This window comes from Bubalus bubalis, chromosome 11 (assembly GCF_019923935.1).
Source record: "Bubalus bubalis isolate 160015118507 breed Murrah chromosome 11, NDDB_SH_1, whole genome shotgun sequence".
NCBI classification, from domain to species: Eukaryota; Metazoa; Chordata; class Mammalia; order Artiodactyla; family Bovidae; genus Bubalus; species Bubalus bubalis.
Window position 1 is genome coordinate 80,411,174 of NC_059167.1, and position 22,810 is coordinate 80,433,983.

Below are 22,810 nucleotides of genomic sequence, written 5' to 3' on the forward strand. Positions count from 1 at the left end.
AGGAGAGGTAACAACACACAGTGCAGAAATACAAAGTATTATAAAAGACCATTATGAACAACCATATGGCAATAAAATGGATAACTTGGAAGAAATGGACAGATTCTTAGGAAAGTTCAATCTTCCAAAACTGAACCAGGAAGAAATAGAAATTGTGAACAACCCAATTACAATCACTGAAATTGAAGCAGTGATCAAAAATCTCCCAAAAACCAAAAGCCCAGGACCAGATGGCTTCACAGGAGAATTCTATCAAACTTTTAGAGAAGAGCTAATGCCTATCCTTCTAAATCTCTTTCAAAAAATTGCAGAGGAAGGTACACTTCCAAACTCATTCTACGAGGCCACCATCACCCAAATACCAAAACCAGACAAAGACAACACAAAAAAGAAAACTATAGGCCAATAGCCCTGATGACACAGATGCAAAAATCCTCAACAAAATTTTAGCAAACAGAACTCACCAACACATCAAAAAGCTCATACACAATGATCAAGTTGAGTTTATTCCAGGGATGCAAGGATTCTTCAATATATGCAAATCAATCAATGTGATACACCATATTAACAAATTGAAAGATAAGAGCCATATGATAATCTCAATAGATGCAGAAAAAGCCTTTGACAAAATTCAGCACCCATTCACAAATTCATTCAAACTTTTAAAAAAATGGGCATAGAAGGAATCTACCTCAACATAGTAAAGGCCATGTATGATAAGCCTACAGCAAACATTATTCTCAATGGTGAAAAACTGAAAGCATTCCCCCTAAGATCAGGAACAGGACAAGGGTGTCTACTTTTGCCACTATTATTCAATATACTTCTGGAAGTCCTCGCTACAGCAATCAGAGAAGAAAAGAAATAAAAGGAATCCAGATTGGAAAAGAAGAAATAAATTTCTCACTGTTTTCAGATGTCATGATACTGTACATAGAAAACCCTAAAAATAGTATCAGAAAATTACTAGAGCTAATCAGTGAATTTAGCAAGGTTGCAGGATACAAAATCAATACACAGAAATCTCTTGCATTTCTATATACTAACAATGAAAAATCAGAAAGAGAAATTAAGGAATCAATCCCATTCACCACTGCAACAAAAAGAATTAAATATCTAGGAATAAACATACCAAAGAAGACAAAATAACTGTACACAGAAAATTATAAGACACTGATGAAAGAAACCAAAGATGACATAAACAGATGGAGAGTTCCATGTTCCTGGGTAGGAAGAATCAGTATTGTGAAAATGACTATACTACCAAATGCAATCTACAGACTCAGTGCAGTCCCTAATGCACTGCAATGAGTTCCAACCAGTCCATCCTAAAGCAGATCAGTCCTGGGTGTTCACTGGAAGGACTGATGTTGAAGTTGAAACTCCAACACTTTGGCCACCTGATGCAAAGAGCTGACTCATTGGAAAAGACCCTGATGCTGGGAAAGATTGAGGGCAGGAGGAGAAGGGGACGATGGAGGATAAGATGGTTGGATGGCATCACCAACTCAATGGACATGGGTTTGGGTGGACTCCGGGAGATGGTGATGGACAGAGAGGCCTGGCGTGCTGTGGTTCATGGGGTCACAAAGAGTCAAACACGACTGAATGACTGAACTGAACTGAACTGATCAAATTACCAATGGCATTTTTCACAGAACAGAATAAAAAAATTCACAATTCGTATGGAAACACAAAAGACCCCAAATAGCCAAAGCAGTCTTGAGAAAGAAGAATGGAGCTGGAGGAATCAACCTTCCTGACTTCAGATTATACTACAAAGCTACAGTCATCAAGTCAGTATTGTACTGACACAAAAACAGAAATATAGACCAATGGAACAAGATAGAAAAGTCAGAAATAAACCCATGCACCTATGGGTACCTTATTTTTAACAAAGGAGGCAAGAATATACAATGGGGCAAAGACAGCCTCTTCAATAAATGGTGCTTGGGAAACTGGATGGCTATGTGCAAAAGAATGAAATTAGAACACTTCCTAACACCATACACAAAGATAAACTCAAAATGGATTAAAGACCTAAATCTTTAGACCTTTAGATCTTTAGATCAGAAACTATAAAACTCATAAAGGAAAACATAGGCAGAACACTCGATGACATAAATCAAAGCAAGATCCTCTATGACCCATCTCCTAGAGTAATGGAAATAAAAACAAAAATAAATGAGTGAGACCTGATTAAACTTAAAAGCTTTTGCACAGGAAAGGAAACTATAAGCAAGGTGAAAAGACAACCCTCAGAATGGGAGAAAATAATAGCAAATGAAATAACTGACAAAGGATTAATTTACGAAATATACAAGCAGCTTATAGCATTCAATGTCGGAAAAGCAAACAACCCAATCAAAAAGTGGGGAAAAGACCTAAACAGACATTTCTCCAAAGAAGACATACAGATGGCTAACAAACACATGAAAAGATGTGCAACATCACTCTAGAGAAATGCAAATCAAAACTACAATGAGATATCACCTCACAACAGTCAGTATGGCCAACATCAAAAAGCCTACAAACAATAAATGCTGGAGAGCATGTGGAGAAAAGGGAACACTCTTGGCACTGTTGGTGGTAATGTAGATTGATACAGCCATTATGAAAGACAGTATGGAGATTCTTTAAAAAACTATCACCATATGACCTAGCAATCCCACTCCTAGACATATACCTGGAGGAAACGAGGGTTGAAAAAGATACATGTATCCCATTATTCCTTGCAGCACTATTTACAATAGCTAGAATATGGAAGCAACCTAGATGTCCATCAACAGATGAATGGATGAAGAAGTTGTGGCACATATACACAATGGAATATTACTCAGCCATAAAAAGGAACACATTTTAGTCAGTTCTGATGAGATGGATGAACCTAGAACCTATTATACAGAGTGAAGTGAATCAGGAGACAGATAAATATCATATTCTAACACACATATATGGAATCTAGAAAAATGGTACTGAAGAATTTATTTACAGGGCAGCAGTGGAAAAATAGACATAGAGAATACACTTATGGACATAGGGAGAGGGGAGGAGAGGGTGAGATGTCTGGAAAAAGTAACATGGAAACTTACATTAATATGTGTAAAATAGATAGCCAACGGGAATTTGCTGTACAGCTCAAGAAATTCAAACAAGGGCTCTGTATCAACCTAGAAGGGTGGGACGGGGAGATGGGAGAGAAGTTCAAAAGGGAGGGGATACATATATACCTATGGCTGATTCATGTTGAGGTTTGATAGAAAACAACAAAACTCATGTATACCTGTGGCAGATTCATTTTGATATTTGGCAAAACTAATACAGTTATGTAAAGTTTAAAAATAAAATAAAATTTTAAAAATAAAAAAATTTAAAAAAAAGAAAAGAAAACAACAAAACTCTGTAAAGCAATTATCCTTCAATTAAAAAAATAAATTAAAAAAAGAAAATTAATGTAACTTTTTATATTTTTAGCTTATTTGTTTTTGTTAATGTCTCATTGTCCACAGTATAGATGTACCATAATCTATTCAAGCATTTCTTTCATTGATAGATATTCAGTTTTGTCAGTTTAGGACTCAGTTCAGTTCAGTTCAGTCAGTCTAGTCGCTCAGTTGTGTCCAACTCTTTGCAACCCCATGAAGTGCAGCATGCCAGGCCTCCCTGTCCATCACCAACTCCCAGAGTTCACCCAAACTCTTGTCCATCGAGTCAATGATGCTATTCAGCCATCTCATCCTCTGTCGTCCACTTCTCCTCCTGCCCCCAATCCCTCCCAGCATCAGAGTCTTTTTTTTTAATATAAATTTATTTATTTCAATTGGAGGTTAATTACTTTAAATATTGTATTGGTTTTGCCATACATCAACATGAATCCGCCACGGGTATCAGAGTCTTTTCCAATGAGTCAACTCTTCACATGAGGTGTCCAAAGTATTGGAGTTTCAGCTTTAGCATTAGTCCTTCCAAAGAACACCCAGGACTGATCTCCTTTAGGATGGACTGCTTGGATCTCCTTGCAGTCCAAGGGACTCTCAAGAGTCTTCTCCAACACCACACTTCAAAAGCATCAATTATTTGGCGCTCAGCCTTCTTCACAGTCCAACTCTCACATCCATACATGACCACAGGAAAAACCATAGCCTTGACTAGACGGACCTTTGTTGGCAAAGTAATGTCTCTGCTTTTGAATATGCTATCTAGGTTGCACATAACTTTCCTTCCAAGGAGTAAGCATCTTTTAATTTCATGGCTGCAATCACCATCTGCAGTGATTTTGGAGCCCAGAAAAATAAAGTCTGACACTGTTTCCCCATCTATTTCCCATGAAGTGGTGGGACTGGATGCCATGATCTTCGTTTTCTGAATGTTGAGCTTTAAGTCAACTTTTTCACTCTCCTCTTTCACTCTCATCAAGAGGCTTTTTAGTTCCTCTTCACTTTCTGCCATAAGGGTGGTGTCATCTACATATCTGAGGTTATTGATATTTCTCCTGGCAATCATGATTCCAGCTTGTGCTTCTTCCAGTCCAGGGTTTCTCATGATGTACTCTGCACATAAGTTAAATAAGCAGGGTGACAATATACAGCCTTGACATACTCCTTTTCCTATTTGGAACCAGTCTGTTGTTCCATGTCCAGTTCTAACTGTTGCTTCCTGACCTGCATATAGGTTTCTCAAGAAGCAGGTCAGGTGGTCTGGTATTCCCATCTCTTTCAGAATTTTCCACAGTTTATTGTGATCTACACAGTCAAAGGCTTTGGCATAGTCAATAAAGCAGAAATAGATGTTTTTCTGGAACTCTTTCCTTTTTCCATGATCCAGCGGATGTTGGCAATTTGATCTCTGGTTCCTGTGCCTGTTCAAAAACCAGCTTGAACATCTGGAAGTTCACGGTTCATGTATTGCTGAAGCCTGGCTTGGAGAATTTTGAGCATTACTTTACTAGTGTGTGAGATGAGTGCAATTGTGCGGTAGTTTGAGCAGTCTATCTATCAGATGTAGTCCCTTAAATCTATTTCTCACTTCCACTGTATAATGATAAGGGACCACGTGGCAGAAGCGCACCGGATGCAACGGACCACGCAGAAGCGTGGCCCAGTGGAATTACCTCTTGCCCGAGGTCAGGGGCGGCAGCCGAGAGGAGTTACCCTACGTCCAAAGTCACAGGCGGCGGCTGAGAGTGCCAGGCTGCAGCAGCACAGGAGTGGCCGAGAGGAGCTACCCCACGTCCGAGGTCAGGAGCAGTAGCCGAGAGGAGCTACCCCACATCCAAGGAGGGGTGGCTGTGTGGGCGCAGGAGGGCCAAGAGGAGCTACTCCACGTTCAAGGTCAGGAGGGGCGATTGTGACGAGATACCCGTCTTCCAAGGTAAGGAGCAGCAGCTGCGCTTTGCTGGAGCAGCAGTGAAGAGATACCCCACGTCCAAGGTAAGAGAAACCCAAGTAAGACAGTAGGTGTTGCGAAAGGCATCAGAGGGCAGACACAAAAACCATAATCACAGAAAACTAGTCAATTTAATCACACAGACCACAGCCTTGTCTAACTCAATGAAACTAGCCATGCCATGTGGGGCCACCAAGACGGGCGGGTCATGGTGGAGAGATCTGACAGAATGTGATCCACTGGAGAAGGGGATGGCAAACCACTTCAGTATTCTTGCCTTGAGAACCCCATGAACAGTATGAAAAGGCAAAATGATAGGATACTGAAAGAGGAACTCCCCAGGTCCGTAGGTGCCCAATATGCTACTGCTGATCAGTGGAGAAATAACTCCAGAAAGAATGAAGGGATGGAGCCAAAGCAAAAACAATACCCAGTTGTGGATGTGACTGGTGATAGAAGCAAGGAAGGTCTGATGCTGTAAAGAGCAATATTACATAGGAACCTGGAATGTTAGATCCATGAATCAAGGCAAATTGGAAGTAGTCAAACAGGAGATGGCAAGAGTGAACATTGACATTCTAGGAATCAGTGAACTAAAATGGACTGGAATGGGTGAATTTAACTCAGATGACCATTATATCTACTACTGTGGGCAGGAATCCCTTAGAAGAAATGGAGTAGCTATCATGGTCAACAAGAGTCCAAAATACAGTACTTGGATGCAATCTCAAAAATGACAGAATGATCTCTGTTCATTTCCAAGGCAAACCATTCAATATCACAGTGATCCAAGCCTATGCCCCAACTAGTAATGCTGAAGAGGCTGAAGTTGAACGGTTCTATGAAGACCTACAAGATCTTTTAGAACTAACACCCAAAAAAGATGTCCTTTTCATTATAGGGGACTGGAATGAAAAAGTAGGAAGTCAAGAAACACCTGGAGTAACAGGCACATTTGGTTTTGGAATACGGAATGAAGCAGGACAAAGGCTATAGAGTTTTGCCAAGAGAGAGCACTGGTCATAGCAAACACCCTCTTCCAACAACACAAGAGAAGACTCTACACATGGACATCACCAGATGGTCAACACCAAAACCAGATTGATTATATTCTTTGCAGCCAAAGATGGAGAAGCTCTATAGAGTCAGCAAAAACAAGACCGGGAGCTGACTGTGGCTCAGATCATGAAGCCCTTATTGCCAAATTCAGACTTAAATTGAAGAAAGTAGGGAAAACCACTAGACCATTCAGGTATGACCTAAATCAAATCCCTTATGATTATACAGTTTAGGACTGCTGATGTGATAAATAACTATATCCTTATTTACACAGTTTATATCTTTAGGATGGATTTCTAAAAATTAGATTATTGGATCAAAAGTTAGCTCTATGTTTATTTTTAGAAGACATTTTTGGCTTATTTTCAAATAAAGTTGTAACATTTCACAGTTCCACCAACAATTTGTGTGAATTTTTATTTTCCTTTGTTCTCATGAGTTTGGGAGAATATAAATGGTTTCAATTTTACAAATATGAAAGGCCAAAAATTAACTCACTGATGCTCTAATTTGCATTTCCCTGACTGTCAGTGAGATCAAAAGTTTATGGCCAATTGGATTGCCTTCTCTGTGAATTGCCTTTTTAAAATCTTTGTCCATTTTTCTCTTAGGTTATTTGCTTCTCCTTAACAAAGTGTGGATCACAATAAACTGTGGAAAATTCTGAAAGAGATGGGAATACCAGACCACCTGACCTGCTTCTTGAGAAACCTATATGCAGGTCAGGAAGCAACAGTTAGAACTGGACATGGAACAACAGACTGGTTCCAAATAGGAAAAGGAGTTCATCAAGGCTGTATATTGTCACCCTGCTCATTTAACTTATGTGCAGAGTACATCATGAGAAACCCTGGACTGGAAGAAGCACAAGCTGGAATCATGATTGCCAGGAGAAATATCAGTAACCTCAGCTATGCAGATGACACCACCCTTATGGCAGAAAGTGAAGAGGAACTCAAAAGCCTCTTGATGAAAATGAAAGTGGAGAGTGAAAAAGTTGACTTAAAGCTCAACATTCAGAAAACAAAGATCATGGCATCCAGTCCCACCACTTCATGGGAAATAGATGGGAAACAGTGGAGAGTGTCAGACTTTATTTTTCTGGGCTCCAAAATCACTACAGATGGTGACTGCAGCCATGAAATTAAAAGATGCTTACTCCTTGGAAGGAAAGTTATGACCAACCTAGATAGCATATTCAAAAGCAGAGACATTACTTTGCCAACAAAGGTCCGTCTAGTCAAGGCTATGTTTTTCCTGTGGTCATGTATGGATGTGAGAGTTGGACTCTGAAGAAGGCTGAGCACCGAAGAATTGGTGCTTTTGAAGTGTGGTGTTGGAGAAGACTCTTGAGAGTCCCTTGGACTGCAAGGAGATCCAACCAGTCCATTCTGAAGGAGATCACCCCTGGAATTTCTTTGGAAGGAATGATGCTAAAGCTGAAACTCCAGTACTTTGGACACCTCATGCGAAGAGTTGACTCATTGGAAAAGACTCTGATGCTGGGAGGGATTAGGGGCAGGAGGAGAAGGGGACGACAGAGGATGAGATGGCTGGATGGCATCACTGACTCGATGGACGTGAGTCTGAGTGAACTCCGGGAGTTGGTGATGGACAGGGAGGCCTGGCGTGCTGCGATTCATGGGGTCGCAAAGAGTCGGACACGACTGAGCGACTGATCTGAACAAAGTATACACTGGTGTATAAAAATTTTGTCATTTCCTCAGTCTATTGTTTGTTTTCTGACTTCTTTACAGCATGTGGCATGATATATTTTCCTTTGTATGGAAATAGGACAGTTTATCTGTCCTATTTACAGCTTCTGGATTTCTACCTTACCTAAGGATATCTCCCATAATCCAAATATATACAAATATTCTTAGATTTTAGCCAGTAGTTGTATCATTTTTTTAACAATAAAATATTTCAACCACCTAGAAATTATTTTTATATATACATCTATTTTCCACTATCACAATGTCTTTGTAATATTTTATGTTCCTGTATATGTATGTGTAACCAAACAGTATAAATCTTTATGAAAAATTTTACCTTCTTCCAAATATTACAGAACTGGGTTCCCCAGGTGGCCCAGTAGGTAAAGAATCTGCCTGACAATGCAGGAGACACAAGAGATGCAGGTTCTATCCCTAAGTAGGGAAGATCCCTTAGAAAAGGAAATGGCAACCCACTCCAGTATTCTTGCCTGGGAAACCTCATGGATGCTGGAGCCTGGTGACCTACAGTCCATGGGGTAGCAAAGAGTGAGTCATGATTGATCACGTACACACCGCACCACAACCATTATAGAACAGTATAAGAATCAATGCAGAATTGGATGCTGGCAAGAATAGTCACTAAATGCTCCAGTTCCAAGTTGAAAGGAGAAATTCTTGGTAATTCCAATGAGGTGAGAGAGGCCAAACCTTCTTGACTGGCCTTAACAAAAGAGATACTGGAGGGAAAACTGGGAACTTCAAGAGGGGACCTTTTGGGGAAATGCAAGCCTCGTAACAGAGGGAGGAAAGATATTTGACTTATTCCATCCATCTCCTTCCTATACACCTGGAGGCATCTAGTCCAGCCTGCCCCACTCCACAAAGCTGAAATCTGGCTAAAGTCATATGTCTCAAAGATAAGCTCTGACCTTGTGAATTGGCAGAAAATGTCAGATTCTTGTGAAAAGAAGATAAAAGGCAGGAGAAAGGAAGCAGAGCTAGAAGATAGTGTACTAAACTTCATTCCCATCTTTTGCCAGAAAAATATGCCTGTGAGTTTAATGAATTTGTCTAGGTTCTGAACCAACCTGTCTGAACCTACACTGCCTCAGAACTGCCAGTGACAAGGGTCCTAGCAGCTGGAGGCTGTGTTTTTCATCCAAATGTGGGCTTGGTGAGGAGGAAGAGTTTGTGCCTGAGGACAATCACTTTTTTTTCAAAAAACTGTGGGTGGAGGGTTCTGTAGCCCCTAAAGGAACCACAAAGACACCATCATGAGAAAGCAAGTACTTGGATACCTGCCACTGAGACAGTCTGTGACCAGGCAGAGATAAGAGCCAACATGTAGGGGTGGGACCCCTCCTCCACAATATGGGGCCATTCACAAAAAGGAAGAACAGTCTGAACAACCAAGGAGGCAAAGCTACTCAGACCAGGAAAGGGTGAAAGGAGAGCCAACCCAACCTCTCCCACCCAAACTCTGAGGGATGAGAGGGGTGATGGGTAAAAGAACACAGTCCACCTGTCACTGAAAACCCTGGAACTGTCCTGCTGGCTGGAGGTGGAGGGCAGAGTTTTGATTCTAAAATGGTAATTAAGGTTCAAAACCCATACATGAATTGTTGAAACAAAACTAATTTAATAACTAAAAGAAAAAGAAAAGGCATATCTTCCAATGGAAAAGTGAGGTTTGATAAAGAAAGAAAGAAAGGTATTAGCAAATGTTGAAGAAAATTAAAACTGTTTCATGTTTATACCCCATGACTTGCAATGCTCTCATCAAACCAGCAATATTTGGTTTCCTTCTGGACTTGACTATATTCCACTTACTGACTTAATCCTGTGCCTATATTGTACTGTTTTCTTTAGAGTAAGATTTTATATCATAAAGAAGAAAATCCAATCTCAATATTCTTGTTCAAAATATAGTTGACAATTTCAAGATACTGACAATATTCAAGATATATTTCTGTTTGGCTCAAACAAATGAGATTCTCTTTGGAATCTTTGGAAACTGATGTTTTAGGATATTATGTTTTCCTACCCAAGAATATTATATGCCTGTTCATTTATTCAGGTCTTGTTTTAGTCCTTTAAAAGTAAGTTTTGCTTGCTTGTTTCCAGAAAAGTTGGAAAAAAATGAAATGAATCGTTGAATAAGTGGACAATTGATGTCTGCTTTTCTGTGTCTGTTCCTCTCTCTGAGCAGGGAAGAAAGCCAACAAAAAGTGGAACAGAGTCCCCAGCCCACAGGTGCCAGGAGGGAGAAGTTTCTAGTTTTAGCACAGTTACACAAGACTATAGGTTTTTATATTTCAGACACAATACTAGGAAAGACCTTATTTTTATCATTTTCATTGTTTCAGAGATTAAACAGAAAGCAAGAGTGAGAGCCACAACCATTAACATGAATACCTCTCTGTGAAGGTCATAGACTCAGCCACCAACTTCTGCCCTGTATTTATGGGACATGTGGCCCATAGGGTGGCAAAGAGTCAGACACAACTGAGCCACTAACACACACACACACATACACACACACACACACACACACTTCCCCTCTTCAGTCCATTCACAATCCCACTAGAGAGAGTGCTCACTTCCATACAAAATGATATTTCTCAGAATTCACATCTCAGGCTTTTCAAGTCTCCTCCTTTCTACATGCTTTGTTAGGCAATATAAAAATATTTTAGTCATGATGCTTATACACAAAGAGTTTCTATCTAACAGTCATGGGAATATCTTTCTTTATATTTAAGCTTTGTGAAGATATCAATTTTTTATTACCAATAAGCACTCACTGAATGATGACTGAATGAATGAATGACTGGTAGTATTTACTATACCCCAGGTATAAAGACAAATTTATAGCCAATGGTTAGAATTTATATGCAGATAAATTTCAGCTTACTATAAGGAAAAATAAACAATTAGAGGTTTTTTCAAAACAAAACAGACTGCTTTGAGGTGTAAAATAATCCTCATTGCACAATCATCAAATAAAAGAATAAATCATCAAATAAAAGGAGAATGTCTACTTTCTAGTGATTTATAGAAACAATTACAAAATGATATGATTTTGTACCACACTTAAAATTTTAAAATTTAAATGAAAGAAAATACCATAAAAGAACTGAATAATCAAAGTGTTTATAAAATGCACCACAGATTTTTTTTAAAAAATCACTTCTAGATTCATGGAAATTGGATTCTGAATTTTGACTTGATGTATGTGTAGGAATTTAAGTGAGGTCAATGGTAGAACACATTCCAGGCAGGGTAAACTTATTAAGGGCAAAGATTAAGAAACAGTAAGCAAAAAGAGTTTAGGAAAATAAAAGTTTTTAATATTACTGAATAAGACAATTTTTATTGGATAGTACTGTGAGATAATATGAAATGTTAGCTTGAGGCAATAGTTCCAGAACTATTGCAACAGCCCAGAACTGCATTTCTTTCCAGATAAAAGATTAAACAGGTCATGAGGGACTTCCCTAGTGGTCCAGTGGTTGACTCCATGCTCTCACTTCAAGGGGTGCAAGTTCAATCCCTAGTCAGGGAACTAAGATCCTACATGGATATTGCATGCCATGGTCAAAAACTGAATAAAATAAAACAAAAACAACACTCTATTTTTAAAATGTCATGAGATTACCTCTTTAGCCTAGGCAACACTGTATGTATGTGTGCTCAGTCATGTCTGACTCTTCTTGACCCCATGGACAGTCCACCAGGGTCCTCTGTCCATGGAATTTTCCAGGTAGGAATACTAGAGTGGGTTGCCATTTCCTACTCCAGTGAATCTTCCCAACCCAGGGATCAACACTGCATTTCTTAAGTCTACTGCATTCGCAAATGGATTCTTTACCACTAGCACCACCTGGGATGTAACATAAAGGAATATATTGAAATTGTTTCTTAGAATGAACTATTAATCTAAATTTAAACTTAAAAAATGTCAAAGATTTACTTTTACAAGCACATTTCTAAATATAGAGAGAAACTTGATTTCCATAGTGATTGATTCAAGGAACAAATAAATTTGCCTTTCCCTGAGCAATTCTACCACCAACTAATAGCCATATTGCAGGAAGGAAAAATCTCTACACTTTCCCAATGTGCAGCAGTTTTATGACCACTTTTCAGCATGAGTTTTGTTTGGATGTAGGGGGAGACTAATAGCTTCTCTGCTTTCATTAACCTCAAGTAAAGGACAAACTTCTAAATCAAATAATACAGACCAAACAAATAAAACATAGCTAGATTCTGTATTGCTTTGTACTTTGTTATCTTCCTCCCCTGGGTACAAAAGCCCTTGAATGATTTTCACTGAAAATAACTCCTGAATTCATGTGAGATTTTATCCTCCTCAGAACTTATACTGGTGTAGTTTGGATATGTCCCCACCCCTGCTCTTTAGAGTACTGAGTTGCCATAAGAATAAGCCAGGCAGATAATCCTTTGACATTAGAGCTAATTTCTAATTTACCCCCACTGTGTCTTCTATCATCACAAACATGTTTGTCATCTAATACATTTCACTCTCAGAAAAGCAGAATTTGGTGTGCCTAAAAAAGGATTTTTCTTCAGACAGCAATATACTAAATTTTTAAGGAGTCTTATAGCTCCATTTTTCTACTAAATGGTGCAAGGTTTGAGAATCAAGTAAGCACATAAAAAATAGACATCAACACTATAGTAAAACTAAAATGGTTATTCCACCATTTGGTGATTTAGTTTATATCCACATGATTCAGAAAGAGAAAAGTTTTCTTCAAATGTAGAAACTGAGAAGAGTGAAGACTAGAAATCTATTTTATTGAATAAAAGACTTTCTGTAACAGTGATGGATGAAGTGAGAGACGTAGAAACTTCCAGTCAGTTTATACTTTTTACTTTTATCAAATATCTATGATCCATCTCAGAAAGTAACCAATAGATTCATAATAATCCCACTCACAATTCTTTCTCTCAAGCAAAAAGTTTCTTGGTGCTGAATGTTGGGTAATGCTATATGTTCATTTGGGATCCTGAATGGTGGAAGAGGGACTTCCCCGTGGCTCAGCGGAAATAACCCGCCTGCAGTACAGGAGCTGTAGGAGATGCAGGTTCTACCTCTGGAGAAGGCAATGGCAACCCACTCCAGTATTCTTGCCTGGGAAATTCCATGGATAGAGGAGCCAGGTGGGTTACCATCCATGGGGTCACAAAAGAGTCAGACACAACTTATTGACTAAACAACAACTGATTTGCTGTTCTGTTTTATTGACCTCTCTGCCTAGTCTTGCACTTGAGAATGCAAGACTTTTTTCTTTCATACAGAAGATAATGTGCTCTTTCCTTCCACATTTCTTTAAACTGTTTTTTTGTTTTTCACATGAACGCTATAAAAGCTATTTTTTAATTGTTGTTTATCTGTCTTTTGGTAGTGGCTTTTCTTCTCTTTCAGGTTTGCTGATATATCATTATCTCATCTGCAGAGATGCAGGTGATATTTTATCTGTTTCTTCCCAATTATTATGCATCTAATTGTTTTTTTTCTTTTGGGCAACTGCATTAATTAGTAGCTCCAACACAATGATTAATAGTGGTAAATGTAGTGGATATCTTTGTCCTTCTCCTAACTTTAATAAGAAAGTTTCTACAACCTAGATGTCCATCGACAGATGAATGGGTAAAGAAGCTGTGATACATATGTACAATGGAATATTTCTCAGCCATAAAAAGGAATGCATTTGAATCAGTCCTAATGAGGTGGATGAACCTAGAACCTATTATACAAAGTGAAGTAAATCAGAAAGAGAAAAACAAATATCGTATATTAACACATATATATGGAATCTAGAAAGATGGTACTGATAAACTTATTTGCTGAACAGCAATGGAGACACAGACATAGAGAACAGACGTATGGACACAGCTGGGGTGGGGGAGGAAGGAGAGGGTGATTTGTATGGAGAGAGTAACATGGAAACATACATTACCATATGTAAAATAGATAGCCAATAGGAATTTGCTGTATGACTCAGGGAACTCAAACCAGGGCTCAGTAACAACCTAGAGGAGTAGAAGGAGGAGGGAGGTGAGAGGGATGTTCAATTGGGAGGGGTCATGGGTAAACCTATAGCTGATTCATGTTGATGTTTGGTAGAAACCAACACAATACTGTAAAGCAATTATCCTTCAGTTAAAAATTAATTAATTAAGTTGAAAAAAAAAAAAGAAAGCTTCTAGTATTTCCCCAAAGGCAGGTGCTAGTTTGAGGTTGTGGCATATGTAATTTTGTCTGTTAAGGTTTTAAGGTGTTTTTTTTTACCATAAATGTGTATTGTATTTTGTCACACGCTTTTTCTGCATCAATGGAAATGATATGACTTTTCTTCTTAGCTCTCAAATCAGTTATTAAGCTCCTCTTAGTTGCAAACTTTTGCTCCTGTACTTTGCAGCTATTGCAGAATGCTGATGCCTATTATGCACTGCCCCCTAGAGGTAGCTAACTTTATGGCTGTTTTTCAAGACTTCAACAGTATCATGCAGATTCTATTTCGTACATTTTGTTAAACATCCCCAAAGGTTTAACTTGAATGAATTTGAAGTAGCAGACACTCAGCCTTCATTGACTGCCACAACCCCTGTCTATCATTACTTGAGAAAATCACTATCACCTTTAACCAGGTACATACCTGCTGCTTCTGACCTGGAATGTTGAAATCATCAATCCTGACAGGAGAGAAGGGCTTCCCTGATAGCTCAGCTGGTAAAGAATCTACCTGCAATGCAGGAGACGCCAGTTTGATTCCTGGGTTGGAAAGATCCCCTGAAGAAGGGATAGGCTACCTATTCCAGTATTCATGGGCTTCCCTGGTGGCTCAGACGGTAAAGAATCCACCTGCAGAGTGGGAAACCCACTTGATCCCTCGGTTGGGAAGATCCCCTGGAGAAGGACATAGCAACCCACTCTAGTATTCCTGCCTGTAGAATCCCCATGGACAGAGGAGCTGGGCGGGTTGCAGTCCATGGGGTCACTAAGAGTCAGACACAACTGAGAGACTAAGCATAGCATGAAATTAAAAGACGCTTGCTCCTTGGAAGGAAAGCTATGACCAACCTAGACAACATGTTAAAAAGCAGAGACATTACATTGCCAACAAACTTCCATCTAGTCAAGGCTATGGTTTTTCCAATATTCATGTATGGACGAGAGAATTGGACCGTAAAGAAAGCTGAGCACCAAAGAATTGATGTTTTTAAACTGTGGTGTTGGAGAAGACTCTTGAGAGTCCTTTGGACTGCAAGGAGATCTAACAAGTCACTCCTAAAGGAAATCAGTCCCGAATATTCATTGAAAGGACTGATGCTGAAGCTGAAGCTCTAATACTTTGGCCACCTGATGTGAAGAACTAACTCATTGGAAAGACCCTGATACTGGGGAAAGATTGAAGGCAGGAGAAGAAGGGGATGACAGAGGATGAGTTGGTTGGATGGCATCACTGACTCAGTCAACATGAGTTTGAGTAAGCTCCAGGAGTTGGTGATGGACAGGGAAGCCTGGCGTGCTGTAGTCCATGGGATTCACAAAGGGTTGGACATGACTGGGCAACTGGACTGAACTGAACTGATGACAGGAGAGAGAAAACTCCATGCAAATGTAAACTTCTCTTGTAGATTTTACTTCTTCCAAACAACTGTAACAATACCTCCTATTTTTCCAGAATAAAATTCCCTTCTTGAAATTTTGCTAACATTTCTCTGCTTTCAGATTTAATATGATTTGGCAGTGCTCCTATTCAGGAAAAGAGCAATCATGCTCCCGGGAAAGTGTATCAATTGACAATCAGGCAGACTCTCCATTGATCACTCCAAGTCTGCTGTTTTTTTCTCAAGGAGAAATGAGTGGGCTGGCGAAGACAAAGCACTGTTCACCTCAGACCCTATATCTCTAATAGGGAGTTAACTCCAATCTGAGACACAATGACACTGTTCCAGGAAAACGCTAGAAAAAACAGTCTATTTTACATAACTTCATACATGAGAAAGACTAATATCCTCAATTAACATCAAAGAAGATCACAGCTCTTTACTCATTGCAGACTCTCAGCCACTTACCTCATGCCCACAATAAGAACCAAAGAAAAAGAAGGGTGGGGTTAGACTGCCAGGACCAGGACTTTACCCAGGTAGCACAGCTGAAAAAATGTGGTGAAGTGGTAGCACCTAGAATCATCAGGGCAAGGACTGAATGCAAAGACTAGAAAAGAACTTTCTTTTTTAACTTCTCCTCTTCTTTAGTCACCAGGGCTTCCCTGGTGGCTCAGAAGGTAAAGCGTCTGCCTACAATGTGTGAGACCTGGGTTTGATCTGTGGGTGGGGAAGATCCCTGGAGAAGGGCAACCCACTCCAGTATTTTGGCCTGGAAAACCCCATGGATGGAGAAGCCTGGTGGACTACAGTCCATGGAGTCGCAAAGAATTGGACACGACTGAGCGACTTCACTTTCACTTCTTTCAGTTCAGTTCAGTTCAGTTCCTTCGCTCAGTCGTGTCTGACTCTTTGCGACCCCATGGACTGCAGCACACCAGGCCTCCCAGTCGATCACCAACTCCCAGAGTTTACTCAAACTCATGTCCATTAAGTCAGTGATGCCATCCAACCATCTCATCCTCTATTGTCCCCTTCTCCTCCCTCCCTCAATCTTTGCCAGCATCAGGGTCTTTTCTTCACATCATCAAAGCCAGTTCTTGGCATCCAAAGTATTAGAGTTTCACCTTCAACATCAGTCCTTCCAATGAACACCCAGGACTGATCTCCTTTAGGTGGACTGGCTGGATCTCCTTGCAGTCCAAGGGACTCTCAAGGGTCTTCTCCAACACCACAGTTCAAAAGCATCAATTCTTCAAGTGCTGAAGAATTGATTCACTTCTTTAGTCACATCCTAACCCTTGCTGTAATATAAAAATGATGAAACAGGGTTTCATATACTGAATATGTAAAATATAGGAAATTGCCAGAGATTACACAGATGCCCAGATCAAAATACAACCTAGAGGGGTGGAATGGGGTGGGAGGTGGAGCAAGGCTCAAGAGGGAGGGGTAGACTCTCCTGGGTATACAACAATAGGTATGCAACCATGTTTACCTATGATTGATTCATGCTGATATATGGCAGAAACCAACAAAATATCATAAAGCAATTATATTCCAATTGAAAATTAAAAATTTAAATTAAAAAAAGAAACACATTTTTGCAAAGGTGCTACCATTTTCAGAGCAAGCCAGATACCAGGTTGCTCTTCACATCTGGGCATATATTAAAAGAAAGATACTGTATTTCTTTCCTTTATACTTTTATAGAGAACTTGGAGAAGTCCTAACTCTTTTAACTATTTTTAAATTGTTCAGAGTGAGAAATGTAAGAAAGTCATAGGAGACCCTAACCAATTAAGGGAAAGAATCAGATCTTCTCTCAATGTTTTATTTATGACCCTCAGAACATAGCCATATAGGCAAAGAACATGCCTTGATCCCTTACAAATGAGGAGAGTGAAGAAGGGAGTCCCAGGTAGTAAGGACGTGAAGACCACTAGAGAACATTTTGACACAGTGCTTTATTTTCTTTTTTCTTCACGCTTCACCTCACTGCATGTTCTATCATCCTTTAGTTTAACTTAAGGAATTGCTCTGTATTAAGGGTAATGAAAACAAAATTTAATTTAAAACTTCAGACGCCTCATGAGGGCAGTACTACCATTAACAAATGTAACTGGCTGGAAACTAGAATTATGTGAATGGGAGAAGCAGGAGCAGGTAAATTCAGTGATGCACTTGTGACAAGTGAGATTTTGATTGGTTGTGAAAACAGAATAAAGATCACTGGGGCTTCCAAAGCAAAGGAAGAAGAATCTAGGATAATGGACTAATGATAATAAGCATAACTGAACATGGTCAATTTCATGCCTCCAAACTGAATCCTGAGAGACTCCAGGCAGAAGCAGGAATGCAGCCTCACCTGCAAGCTTCCCTGATAATCCTGTGCATACAACTAACCTGTGAGTGGGGAGGAGGGGAGGAATGGTCAAGCCAGGGAAATGGGCAACTCTGGTAAGGAAATCTAGGGGCATCCCAGGGACAATATGGAGTTTATTTTAAGAAATGCAAAAGAAATAAGGAAAGTTATTTACAAAAAAATGTGTTCTATGTATGAACGTTTTCTCACCCCTCCTGAACAGGGTCAAATGGACAACCACTGATGGAACAGAAAATCAAGGAAGGTGAGAACTTCACACTGAACTGCAGTTACAAAGACGGAGCTGATGATTTCTTCCAGTGGTTTAGGCAGGATTCCAGGGAAGGCATCCACTTCCTGGTGCAGTTTTTAAACGAGGAAGAGAAAATCAGGAGAAGATTCACAGTCCAGCTTAACAAAAATGACCAGCAATTTTCTCTGCATGTGGAGGATTCCCAGCTCCAGGATGCAACCACCTTCTTGTGTGCAACAGGTACACAGTGCAGCTCAGACACCTGCGCCCCGCACCTAAACCCTGCTAAGCCTGCACCTCCTGCTTGAAGGGCTCCCAGGCACTGGCTCTGTGCTCTGAGCAAAGTGAAACACGAAGAGCGTTGTATAACAGTGTCAAAGATTTCATTTGAAGACCATGTGCAGAGGGGATAGTGTTTTCAAACACCATCTAATCTATTAATATTTTTGTTTCTCTGTGTGAAGTCCTTACTCTGTTCAAAAACCGGAGGCTTAACATCAGAAAGAAGAGAGCACTAAAGAACAGAGGGAATAGAGGAAACAGAGAAAGCATCTTGACTTTGAGCTCCTTTGTAGACTTTCACAAATATATCAAGAATACAAAATCTTGAAAGCAGTGACTATCAAATCCCACAGTGAAAGAAAACATACTCTGCCATTCCAAAAAGACTGGCTAAGAACATTGAGTACCAAAACCTGAGGGGAAATGGCTTAAAGTTTTTAAAGGGCAGAGTGAGAGGAGAACACAGTGTGATAGCAAATATGGTTCCTCCTTAAAAGAGGATAAAATTTCAACCAGCTGACTGGAGAAGAGTCAAAGGGGCTACATTTTTAGGGGTGACCCCTAAAAGCACCTAGTTTCTTATTCCTTTCTAGAGTCAGGTGGATGAGGAAGAGTCACATTTCAAGGAGACCATGAGCTGAAGGAGCAGTGAGTGTAGGCACACGGGGTTGGGATCACTGTATCTCACGTTCATGCCCCCCAGACAACATCCACCACAAGGGAGCGCCGAGCAACCATGTGACAAGATGGTCCAACCAAAGGATGTCACCAGCCTCATCCTTGTGTACTTCAGTGCTTGAACAATAGACCTGTGGACAGATGAGCCAAGCTGACAAAATAGACGTCCTCCATGAGACCAGAAGGATGAGATGGGGGCAGAGGATGAGATAGTTGGATGGCATCCGTGACTCAGTGGTCATGAATTTGAGCAAACTCCGGGAGATAATGAAGGACAGGGAAGCCTGCCGTGCTGCAGTTCAAGGGGTTGCAAAGAGTCGGACACAACATAGTGACTGAAAAACAGCAGCATGAGCCCAGAAGCAAGAGTTTTCTCTCACCAAGTCGGACCTAACTACTTCTGCCAAATGTTCAACCTGTCAGCCATAGACACAACAAAGGGCCTTCAATGTGGAATCACCCCTCCAGAAGACCAACCAGCCTCTAGTTGGCAAGTTAATTACACGAAACCACTTCCACCCTGGAGGTGGCAGAAATCTTTTCCTACTGGGAAAACTACATGTTCTGGGTATAAGTTTGGCTTCCCTTCAACAGTGCTGCACATAGAAGCATGAACCAAGTGTTCAGAGGTTATCATGATTATCAAGGGATTTCACATCCCTTTGCATCAACAGACCCAATTTACAGCAAAAAGTTGGGGCAATGGTCATGTGACCACTGGACATACTGATTTACTGCATATAGCATTATCTGCAAACCACTAGCCTCGCAGAACATTGGAATGACCACTTTACTAAAGCACCAGCTTAGAGGTAGTGCTCTGAGAGGCTGGAGGACTATTCTTCAAGATGGTGTTGTGTTCCTGTTAGATAAAATACATGGACGTGGGAACCAAGAAGTGAAAGTTGGGTTATCTCCCCATCAACTCCCAATTCTGGTATTGGGAAAATACCAAAACTCCCTTGTTCATTGTGTGTTTCCTGTTCTCATAACTCTAGTTTTATCTGGACTAGAGGTCCTATTTCCCTTTGAATGGAAAGGAGAGGATACTTTTTTGGAGGAAACAGAGAGGCTTTCATCAAGCCTAATGTTACATATGGGTTCCCTGGTGGCTCAGTGATAAAGAACCCGCCTGCCAATGCAGGAGATGCAGGTTCAATCCCTAGGTCAGGAAGATCCCCTGGAGGAGGAAATGGCAACCCGCTCCAGTGTTCTTGCCTGGGAAGTCCAGTAGACAGAGGAGCCTGGTGGGCTACAGTCCATGGGGTCGCAAAGAGTCGGACAAAACTTAGTGACTGAACAATAGCAGCAGTGTTACATATACCACCTGGTCATCTAAGATATTCATATCCAAAGGCCAGAAGGACAGGAAAGGTGTTACTACACTGGTAGGGGCAATCAATCTTGATTATCATGAGGATTTAGGGCTGTGGTTACCTACTAGGATGAAAACTCAGGGGATTCACCAAGATGACTTTTAGCATTTTCATGACCATAATTACTGTAAACAGGCAACTTTATCAACTATGGCCTGATAAAGGGAGAATAACCAGGGGTTCAGTCCCCTCAGGGATGAAGGTCTAGATTACCTCCTCCTTGGGACAGAAATCTAGATACAGAAGTATTAGTCAAAGGTGGGGAGAATCAAAAATGAGTGGTATAGGAGGGAGATGGAAGATAATATATATGAATTATGGTTGTGGTATCATCTATAGCAGGATTCCCTGGTGGCTCAGATGGTAAAGAGTCTGCCTGTAATGTGGGAGACCCAGGTTCGATCCCTGGATCAGGAAGATCCCCTGGAGAAGTGGCAACCCACTCCAGTATTCTTGCCTGGAAAATCCCATGGATGGAGGAGCCTGGCTGACCACAGTCCATGGGTCACAAAGAGTCGGACACGACTGAGTGACTTCACTTTCACTTTCACTTTTCAGCATCTATAGCAATTGCAATTTATCCCACTAATATTCCTGTTGAGTTTTGTAAAAGAACTAGTGTTCTGAGTGGATTAAACATAGAGCATAAGAGGATCTCAGCAGTGTAAGGATGGGCTGCACAGTGCTCTTGATGCTCCACTCACATCCCTTGGCAGTCACCTCAGCACACTGAAAACCCCAGCAACTCTGAGGACTATTTTCTGACCATGTGAACACATATGGCCAGTGCACAGGACCAATCAGATATGCCAGAGAATTCATGTCCCCAAAGCAGCCCTCAATCTGCAATGGATAATGAGTTTATGAACTACTCCAGCTCCTCTATGCTTCATTTGGGGTAACTCCAAAGGGAAATGCTATACCATCTCCCAGAGTTACCCAGCTGGATTAAGCTCCAATTGCCCAGAGTAGTAACTGACTCGATGACAACCCTCTGTACTGGCCTCCTTCCCTTCCCCTATTCACTTCCTCAATGTTTCCTAGAATCACCTGCAAATAAACTACTTACTCACAAATCCATGTATTAGACCTGACTTTTGGAGAACACAAAACTAAGATACAGGAATTCAAATCATGGGGCAAGGACAGCAATGATTTAGAGGAAATTCTGGTTGTCCTTTCTTCCATTGCTATCAAACTGGCTTTAGGGGCACAGGAGATTTTAGCAGCCTCATTCAGAGCTGGTCCCAACTCTTACAATTTCCAGTTCATCTCTCTCAGTGAGAAGACTTAGCCACCCACTTCTGTTACAAGAGAACCCATGCTCACAGACAGAACCCAGTATATAGCAGAACCCCATTCTTTCTCTTGGCTTGAGGACTCCAACTCTAGAATTACATGAATATCCCTGTCACTCCCTCTGGAAACAGAAACTTCTAGAGACTCACGGTGTGTTTTTTTCCCTTGTTCCAGTATTTTTTTCAAAATGGAATGATAGTGATGGGAGCAATTTTTTTTTAATGACAAACAATCTTTTTAATCTTTCACTGAAAAATACAAACCTGTATGTATCTATTGAATGCAAGGTTTGATATTACAAGTACACATGATTTAACAGTATAACTTATATAAAATGATACATATTAATATGAGTCTTTTGAGGCAATTCGGTGCTGATGAGAATTCCTGCAATAGTTATTTCAGAACTTCTAAATATAGCACAAATGAGGTCTTATTTTTTAAGTGTCCATGGAAAATACAAGCACAATTAGACAATACACATTCTGCTTCCATTTACTCTGAGTTTAGTCTGTGCTTTTTTCAGTCACATATATCTTTGTTTTCATTATTTTGAGCAGCTCTAAAACTATAAAAAAAATGAATACATTAATATAACAGGTGTATTCTTATCATCCATAATTAATTGTTTATAGTTATCATACTTGGCCTGTCATTTTTCTTAACATAAAGAAAAATTACAGAGTTTGTCATTGTTGCATATAAAACCCTGCCACCTCTACCTACCATTCCAGGGCCCCATTCTTCTCCCTAG

General features: G+C 40.3%; 1 gene segment (V, D, J or C); it reads left to right on the plus strand.

Annotated features, from left to right (window-relative positions):
• The window catches only part of LOC102415345, a gene marked incomplete in the record, with an annotated part of 786,957 nt that overhangs the window by 508,631 nt on the left and 255,516 nt on the right, over positions 1-22,810 (plus strand).